Genomic DNA, 10,319 nt, shown 5'->3' on the forward strand with positions numbered 1-10,319 from the left:
CATTCAGCTCATCTGAAACTATACATCTCTGGTTGTAGTTTGACACTGCAATGAACCTTGCTTTAAAAACTTGCAATATCGGATCACAAATGCTACATCCACAGAACACCAAGATAAGCATTGTGTCATCTCACCTTGTCAGTTCAAATACATTAGAAGTTGTTAAGAGCTTGTTCTTGTACAAGCAGGGTCTATACCAGATCAGGTACTGTGTGTTGCTGCTCTCTAGCTTTATGCTATACCACAGATGTGTGATGAAACTGGGCTCAGACTTGCCTTTAGATCAAGACTAAAGGCAAGAGGCTTCTTAAAGCAGTGATCACACCAGCTATAGCAATAATAAAACTGATAGTAGATTTTACTATTTTTGGAATTAACTCTGCAATTATAAATGCATATTTCAACTTTTACTCTTTGTGTGAAACTTACTTTGCTTGTACCAGGCATATATCACAGGTATAACTACCTCAAGAGAGAGTAAGTTCGTGAAACACTCCCAAAAACACATTTCCACATGCAGACCACATGAAGAGTTTTCTTCTTTTCAGTGTTTTTCATATAACAATGCTTTCTGATTTCTTCAACTAATATCCATACTTTTTCCCTAAATCTCAATTTCCAGTAACTTTGACCTCCCTTCTCTTCCCCCAGAATCAGAAATTTGTGGTTAATAGCTTCCTGAATACACAAGTTGCATCATAATGCCTTGAAAATTAAAGAGAATATCCCACCAAAATAAAAGGTTAAACTTAATAAAAATGCAAAACAAACTGCAGCATAGATCAACATCCAGATGTAAGGTACTGGACGAAATGCTCCTTGTCTTCATTGGACTTCGTACTGTGGAAATCTGAGTGCTGAAGGGTGATCATGGGAAAAGTGCTACTGGTTTTTCTTGTCATAATAAGCTAGTGTTTTCAATATAGTCTGGTCGCTCATTTACTTTATAGCTACAGTTTTCTATTCAGTTTGATCAGCCACTTGGAATTCCCAAGTGTCAGCTGCACAGTTTAAAAACTGCTTTCCAAAGGATAATTATGCAGACCTAATTTTAGAATCTTAAGTACCTGCTTTTAGAAGCAGAAGTGTGGATTTAGGCACCCATCTTAAAACTGTAGCTCACAGCAGAGCACTAGCATCCAGACTCCAAACCTGGGCACTAAACTAGAAATTTGACAGTGTGCATTTGCCATGAGTCAGTGTCTGTCCATGGCTTGCTTATTGCCAAAGAGACAAGTGTTTACACCCCTCCATAAGAAAATGCCTCCATGGGAAATAACACAAGGTAATACTAACCCTCCAAGTGATGTTGGTGATTCTGTGTGAAACCTACCCATTGCCTTCAATTTTCAGTCTTGCTTTGTGCTGTAGCCACCCAAGGGTTTGTCTTGATTTCTAGACAAACTGTTGGGAAATTATATTAGTATTAATTAGAATTCCTTTGGGTTTACCAGATCTTCATGCATTAGTTGGGAAATCTAGAAGGCACAGAGTGAAACCCATTGAAGAAAACTTATAACCAGGATTTTATTGAGTTTTGAATCATTTTGTGACTCTTAGAAGAAAACAAAATGCTAATTTCAGGACATACCTGGCCTTGGTTCATAACCTTCATGTTGTCTTCTAGGGTTTTCCGAGATTTGAGTGACCCATTTTCACTGGGCACTGTCTTCAGAGTGAGTTTTCATTGAGACTTTTCTCAACTGTAGAAATCTGTAGAAACCTATAGGTCATTCATCCAGAGCCATATCGTGTCTTTAAGGCTATCTTTAACAATTAAGTTTTAGGTCTGTCCCTGGAGACAAGTGAATCTCCCTGAAGCTAGCTACAGCTTTTCAGTACCTTACTTGATTCACATGTGAATCTTTTCCCCATATTCACCCATCCCGCTAAGACTGCTTTTACCAACTCTGTGGTCACTTGGCAAAAAAAGCAGAATGTATCCTCCTCCCTCTTCATGGGCTTCTGTCATCTCACGGCCCTTATCGCTTGCCTTCCTTTGAAAATTCTTTGGAGCTTGCATAGTTTTCTTGCTGTTTACATTTTCAGGACTATTATAATAATTCATAATTCTTCTATGGTGAGTTGTGTTCAATATCCATAACGTTATTTCCAGAGAGATAAAGCATGTCCTATTGATTTTATACATGGTATATTTGGTTGTCATTTTCATTTTTTTAACTGCTTTTGCTCCTTAATCTTCCCTCCCTTTGGGTGTATCATTATACGTGTCTCCTGCCATCATGGCAGGTACAACTAATCACTAAAAGGCAAGATAGTGCACGCTTCTTTCAGATGCATTTTCTGAGATTTATAGAGGAAGCCTTGATTTCATCAGTCCTAGGAGCATTCTTAACAATAATGTTCCATTTAAAGGCATCCTCATCATATAACTGGTCACACTATTGGGCTCTCTGTGTCTGTTTTTCATCTGTAAGATCTCTGGGGCAGGGAAAGGTTCATGCCATGGTTAGCATGAAGGTTCACAGCCTTGCTTGTAACATATCTTTAAATTATTCTGTTCTGGTACCCAACAGGTCAGGCAGGTCAATGAGTGATCTTGATAGAACTGCTGCTTTGAGTGGGACACTTCCCTTGTTCTTCCAGACCATAAGCCCTCTCCAGATATTTGTACATGTTGACCACATTGTTCTCAGATGAAAGATTTGGGGCTTCATAGATTTATCCTATGGCTAAGAGAATTTTATTTCATGCACAGTAGTTTCTGGTGCAAGATGTGAGAGCCTCCATGTAAGAGTCTTGCAGCAGGTGAAATATGTAAGAAGAAATGAATTTTTTCTTTCCTTCCAGAATGGAAATCTTTCTTTCTCTCTCCAAACATGTCTTGATATTTTAGCCTAATAGCTCAAATTATTAATAATAACCCATCAGAGATTTTAATTTGAAAATCAAGCATATATTCATTAGACCTCAATAGAAAAATTCTCTGATAGAATCCTTGTTTCCCTTGGAGGGCATTTATCTCAACTCAGAAAACATGTACAAGTCTTGTTCTCCAAACCATAACTGCCACTCAGGTGACAGCTATAACTAGAAGATTTTTAATTTGTTTAATTCTTTTGCATCTTGTATTTGTTCAATATGATGCCAACTGATGATATGGTTAAACCATCAGTGCAACAGTAGTTCTATTTCTGCGCTGGTAGAAGCCTGGTGGGATTCTTGCCACTGTGGCAGATTTCTGGTTCCCTACTGGAAGAGTTTGCAAAGTGCACAAATTCTCACGCTGCCTTGTTGTTTCAAGTCTGATGTTGCCTTGGCGGGTTTTTCCTACGGCATCCCCTAATTCGAACACTGTAAAACCAGATGTTTCCTTTTATGTTGCTACTGATCACAGGAAAAGAGAGAGAGAAAAAAAAAAAAAAAAAGAAAACAATGTGCAAAAAATTTGGCAAGTGACAGCTTGAGTGCAGAATTTTGCAATGCTGAGCCTGTGAGCCTCATATTAAACCAGTTCCAAAACAGGATGTTGCAGTGCATGTCTAATATCCCTTTTCTACCACACCCCAGAACAATTTCTTTTGCTATCTGAGCTATGAATTGCATTAAAAAGCAGCAACCAAATTGCAGAGAGAAAGACTGTATCCACTTCAACAAGCAGCAGGCATATGTTTCATTCATTTCTTTGTAAGAGATGGACAGAAAGGTGTTCCACTTTGAACAGGGTGTGCAGCAAAGGCCCCCTACCCCCACCACTGCCCTGACAGTTGTGTCACTGCAGTGACAGAAGCAATCATACTGTTTGTTAGTCATACTTAAAACTAGCAGACTCATATAGCGGATTTAGCCTTTGTTAATTGCTGGCCCTATCGTCTAAATAGAGCCAGGATAAAAATCAGATCTTAATCTTGTCAGTCAGATGGCAATTCATGCCATCCTTGATGAGGAGCGTTTGCTCCCCATGAGGGGATATACCATAGCTTGTTCTGCAACAAACTCAAACAGTCTCAATTTCAGGATATAGTTATCAGCAAAGTTTTGAGGGGTTTATTAACATTGTCTCTTGATCTGTGGGATGCCACAATTTATGTAGCTTGGGGAAAAGCACTTAAAAAACACACCATAGTTTGCACTTTTTCTAACAACAGGCTGCTATTTATTATTGGCAGGAACAGAGCACAGGCTTTAGAATTTAAGCAAAAAAGACCTTTGGCAATGAGGAAATGAGCCTAGACATTTTTCATGAATGGGGCAGAGCTGCTTAACTCTGACTGGCTTGTTTTCTTTTCTTCCTATTCACATCACTCAAGTCCCACCTTCCTGCCTTAAAAGGCATCTCGTTCCCTGGCAGCAAGACAAGTATCTGTTTGATGTCAGCACCCTTTTATTTGCTTAAAAGCATCTTTTTTTCAAGCCAGTAAATTGAAAATGACTACCGCGTCGAGAACTAGCCAATTTCCAGCACTCTCTGCAGAACCGGTCTGCTTTCACATTTGAGAGATATCATTAATTTTCTAATGAATAATGAGATCAGAGAGCTTGCATGCTGTATTATGTGTAGGAAAATGCTTATGTAAATCAGTATGGCTGTGGTAGCTTCCCAGGGGAACTTTAAAGCTTATCATATCATTAAATCTGATAACAATTCATTTTTTTTTTAAAGTAATGCAAGAAAATATAAAGGTCTATTCACCACCTATTTGTAATAATATGTTTATAATATGAAAGAAAAGATGTCTACTAGATCATATATGAGAAAATGCTACCCCAAATTCCTTAGGCTTTGCACACTGCACCCTGTATCGAGGGAAAAATCAGCCCATATATTTACATAGTTTAACCTTGTGAAATACATTGAATGCAATGAAAACATTGTCATAGCCCAATGTTAGCATTTGATATGGATTTCACTTTTCCAGGCTCCCTGCAGCTGATATCAAAGCTCTTCTATCACATCAATTCCAGTGACCGTAGGGATACCTTTCTCTTATTCTCCTTCTTCCTTCCCATGTTAAATGATGATCCTGATGAAATTTAAGGAAAACGTCCAGCTTCCTTTTAACATGATTTTAGCCTCTTAGTGACAGAGATGCTTTTGATTTATATCCAAGCTGAAAATATTAGTACAACTTTTTTTTTCCAGAGGAACCGAGATCATCTCCATGGATTTTAGTCCTCATGTTTACCACGTAGAAAACTTTTAATTAATCTTCCTGTTTCCTTCCTCCTCTGCTTGTGCTGAGCATAAACAGCATTTATTTTGCCAGTACAATTAACTCTGCAAGTTGCAGTATATATTTTGTAGTTCTTTCTCCTCTCAATCTTACAGCATTTTGCAAAAATTAGTTTTTGCTTCATAGGCATGCAAAAATGGATTTAAAAGGAAGTGCTCTCCGTTAACCCAACCTGATGAGACACATCCTCTTGGTTCACATGGTGGAAGATTACAGTGATGTCCACCATCCACCCATGAGAAGTACCAGGTGAGCAGCACCGAGTGTCAGGGAAGCACATGTAGGTATGTGTGCACTGACAGAAGATTCCTCTTTTAACACTAGACTGTGCCCCCTTCCATGTTAAATATTAAGTACATGTTTTTGCACATTTGTCAGAAAGTGGAGAAGAATGCATCTGTTCCTTAGGGATGATGAACTGAAATTGGCCCTGATTCAGGAAAAAAAAAAAAAAAGAAAGAAAAAAAAAACCACCAGAAAAACCACATCTATTCAGCACAGCACTTAAACTGAGACATAAGTGCCAGCCTGAATAGGGACAGAGTTAAGCCTCTGTTTAAATGCTTTCCTGAACAGGGGTCATTAGCACTAGCTCTCTCACTGAACAATGGATTATTACTAATGGAAGCAGCTAGCATTCAGATAGGCATCCAAACTTTTTGGCGCTTTCTTTAACTTAACTATTTTTTGCTGCTACTTGCAGGCCAGTTGGCTGCTGCACACTTACAGATCTGAAGAAGAGAAGGCTCCCAGCAACCTGCCAAGAGTGCCATTCAACTCTGAAGTGCTGGTTTGGAGGGCAATGGCATGAGGTGGTGAATTGAAAGCGGTGTGAGGCAGGTGCAGACTCCCTTTGAACTCAAGAAGTAAAGAACACCTTTTTCTATCAAAAACTTGGTCACCTCATTATCAAGTATCAATACTGAGAAAAATTACCAAAAAACACAAATAAATATATTGGCAGATTTCAGAAGTCTTTTTTTTTTTTCCAGTCTTATCAGAAAACTGCATTGGTTTTTTTCTGCAATTAGCAAAAATATTTGAATGTCACTTGTCAAACTGTGAATAAAATGGATTTATGTATAAAAATATCCAGTTTTACAAAGCATGTGGATTCACTCAAAGCTCTTTTCAAATACTTTTACCCTCCTCAGTATATAATTTCAGATGTATCCTTCATACATGGATCATCCACAGATCTTTTAGTGAAGTAATTTTCAGCTGTATTTGCTATATGAACTCTTTTGCTTTCCAATTTTTTATCTCAGGTAATGCAGTAGCAGAAGCAAAATTGATTACCAACTGCACATATTGAATATGTGCTTATTTAGCTCTGCATACAGCAAGGTTATTTCCTCCAGAAGTCCTGGCATAGCTCATGAACCTCTGTGTATTGCACACAAGTTCATTATTTGATCTAAACCTAGCTGTCCTGGGAGACTGTGAACTTCAAGAAGGAAGGAGATGACAGTCAGGACAGTGCCAGGCAGGCTCATAAAAGCCTCAGGTACAGCTCTGCATCTAACACAGAGAATGGTGGGACATGGCAATGTATCCAAAAATGTGCATAGGTCATAGGTGAGTTGAATAGGTCACTTTGGTCAGTCTGGAGCCGTGTTACTGAGCTGTAACAAGATTAGAATTAAAATGTAGCGAGGCAGCATCACCTCTGCACCTAACAGTGCTCCTCCAATCATCTTTTGTTTGCATCTTATCCAGAAGGAACAGGACAAATTATGCAGTTGGTCTTTTCTTTTCCTGAAATGGCTCTTTTTGGAACAGATTTCTGGGCGTGTGAAGAGGAGTAAGCTGTTCGCAGCATGGATTTACCAAAGGTGAATTGTGCTCAATCTGACAGAAAACCTTCTATCATAAAATGTTTAGGTTGTGGATGAGAGAAAACCAGTGTATGTCATCAACCTCAGCTTTAGCAAGGCGTTGAACACTGTCTCCCACAGTATTCTACAGTATCCAAGTTAGGATGTTATGATCTGGATGGGCAAAAATCTGACTGACTGATAGAGCTCGCAGGGTAGTGTTTAATGGGTGTTACTCTACCTGAAGGTGAAAGCAGACTCCATGGGTATCTATATCTGTAGGTCCAGTCCTGTTTAATGACTTAATCAATGACAATGGAAGGGTGGTGGAGTGTTTAAAAGTTTTCAGATGGCATCAAACTTGGGGATCAGTATATAAGCTGTTGGTAAGGGTGGCCATTCAGAGAGACCAAGGCAGGCTGTGGAATTCACCAAGGTTTACAAAATGCAAAAACAACAAATGCAAAATCTTGCACCTGGGAACGAATAACCTCTGGCAACAGTAAAGGACAGGAAATGGCTGGCCAGGGAGCAGCTCTGATAAAAATGACCTGCATGTCTTGGTAAGCGGCAAGCTGAACATGAGCCAGCAGTATACCCTGGCAACAAAACAGGCCCACTATCCTGGGCAGTATTAGCAGAATTACTAGTAGATTGAGGGAAGTGATTATTCTCCTCTAGTCAATACTTGTGAGACCATGTCAAGTGTGCACTCAGAATTGGACCTCCAGTACAACTAAGACATTGACAAAGTGGAGAGAGTTCAGCAGGCTGACACCAAACTGATCGGGAGGGTGGAACGTGTATTCTGTGTGGAGATGCGGAGGGGATGGGGATTGTTCAGCCTAGAGAAGAGAAGGCTTTGGTTACTGAGAAAATGTAGCCTGCTTCTTCACAGTGGTGCATGGCAGGAGAAAAAAGAGACAACTGACATAAATTGAAACAAGAGAGGTTCTCACAGATATAAAGAAAAGCTTTTTCACAGTGAGGTCAATCAAAAGTTGGAAAGGTTCCCCAGAGAAAGCTGTACAATTTCACTCAACCTGTGGAGTCTTTCATGACCCTGACAGGGATATACTGGAAAGAGTCCAGCAGAGGGCCACTAAGATGATCAAGGAACTGGAGTACCTCTGCTGTGAGGAGAGGCTGAGCAAGTACGGACAGCCTGGAGAAGAGGAGGCTCAGGGAAGATCTTATCAATGAGATTAAATACCTGAAGGGAGGGTATGAAGAAGATGGAACCAGCTTCTTTTCAGTGGTGCCCAGTGCCAGGACAAGAGTCAATGGGCACAAACTAGAACACAAGAGGCTCTGTCTAAACATTAGGAAGCACTTCTTTACTGTGTGGGTGATAGAGCCCTGGCACAGGCTGCCAAGAGAAGTTGAGGTGTCTCCCTCCTTGGAGATCTTCAAAAGCCACCTGGACATGGTCCTGGGCAACATGCTCTAGATGTCCCACCTTGAGCCAGGAGGCTGGACCAGATAGCCTCCAGAGGTCCCTTCCAACCTCAACCATTCTGTGATTCAGTGACCTGACTGGATAAAGACTTGAACAACGTGGTCTGATCTCATTTTCAAACCAGCTGATCCTTCTTTGAGCAGGAGATCATATTAGATGACCTCTAGGCCCCTTCCAAAACTCACTTTCCCTGTGACACTTTCCTATGATCCATCTCCTCACCACCTGGACTCATAGTGCTTTTCCTCCTCTTCTGCTTTTTTTTTTTCTTTCTTTCTTTTTTTTTTTTTTTCCTTTCACAGTCCTGTATTCCTCTCTCAGACCTCAGAGTTGTCTTTCACTAAGGATGACTTCAGAACCCAGAACTGCAGGATAGGGAAAGGAGGAGAAAAGTGAGAGAGGCAATCACTGCAGAAACATGCTGGCAAACAGTGAGGGTAACAATCCAGAACTTCTTGAGAAGCTCCAAGCAGACACAGGATCCCCTCAAACTGGGAGATCTGTGCTGATGAGTGCATAAAGCACTTTTGTTCACCTTGGAAGAGCGGTGGATGGAGCATGACTGCTGATGAACTTGGGCTAACATTCCTTTCTAACATGGTCTACATTCAATGAGTGGCAGAGGGAATGGAAAAGGCACTAAGTAAAAATCTGTAAAGGAAAAAGGAAGAAAGGAAGTTTTGTTTGGGAAATTCCTGTAGATTATGGACTTGCCTAAGAGTGTCTGTGTTGCAGAGCTGAAAAGCAGAAACACAGGTGACATCTGGAATGCATCATTAAAGATGATGAATTAGGGGGAAGAGCTGGTGTAATGCCACTGAGTGTACCCTCAGATTCAAATTGGTGAGTTTTGTGCATTTAACCAGCAGCAGAACTCTGTGTTTCCCCTCTTTCCCTAACACTGGGACAGAGCATAGGGTCCTCAGGCATTTCCTCATTGTGAACCAGGAGACCGGCTTCCTTGGGTTTCTACAGCATGGACAACAAAATGGCTAGTATCACGGAACCAAGGAGTGAAGAGGTTGTCTAGTTACCTCAGCAAAAATGCAAGGAGGGCTGGCTTTAGGAAGAACTGTCTAACCCATGAGGTAGTAATAAGTATGTGCTTTTTCTTTTCATTTTTTCCTCCGTACATTACCCCTGCTGCTGCCTTCTGTGGTTCAGCTGTTTGAACACCTCCAGACTCCCTGCACTTGAGAAATATGGCTGTTAACTCACAGGTAGATTTTTTTAATTTCCCAGTGTTCTTGGGTGTTGTTTTTTTTTTTTTTTTTCTGTGTGGTCACAGTAAAAAATTCCTTAAGAACTGTTGGACTCAGCTGCTGTTACTGTCACACAACATGTGGCAGAAAGTTTAAGTTTATATGAGAGAACGAAAAGAATGGCAGTACTGGGCTGCAAATTAAACATTTCTGAATTACATTTAGATGTATGTTCTTTGTGGTAATATATTTGAATTAGACACAAGAACTACATAATGCACGAAGAAAATCAGATTGAGGATTTTATCAATATTTGGATTTCAGTTATGTATCATCTGACTATGGACAATAATACTGTCTTCCTGGAATTAAGGTGATCTTTCATTTAGGAGTGGATTTACCATCACAGTCAGAAATGGTCACTTGTTGAGATAAGGTTTTATTGGTGGATTTGACAAAAATACTCAAAGTAGTGGTTGATTAGTGTAAGCAGGTTACTGTGCCTTTACATTGCAAATTTTAAAGTTTTCAGAGGAATGTGGAGGTTGGGATAAAATTTATAACAATGAAAATAGAAAGAAAAATGAGCTCTGCATTGCGAACATCTGTAATGTGGTATGATAAAACAACATTTCTTCAAACACTT

At 40.0% G+C, this 10,319-nt stretch overlaps 1 protein-coding gene across 6 annotated transcripts in view; it reads left to right on the forward strand.

Annotated features, from left to right (window-relative positions):
• Positions 1 to 8,738, forward strand: part of LOC310903237 (uncharacterized protein) — a 55,032-nt gene extending 46,294 nt beyond the window's left edge. For all 6 annotated transcript variants that reach the window (XR_014587361.1, XR_014587362.1, XR_014587363.1 and 3 more), the window contains 2 exons: positions 5,322 to 5,444; positions 5,899 to 8,738. The gene's annotated coding sequence lies outside the window, so the exon portion shown is untranslated. The remainder of the gene's footprint in view (positions 1 to 5,321; positions 5,445 to 5,898) is intronic.
• Positions 8,739 to 10,319: the final 1,581 nt, after the last annotated feature.

Source organism: Anser anser (assembly GCF_964211835.1).
Source record: "Anser anser genome assembly, chromosome: 1".
Lineage (NCBI taxonomy): Eukaryota > Metazoa > Chordata > Aves > Anseriformes > Anatidae > Anser > Anser anser.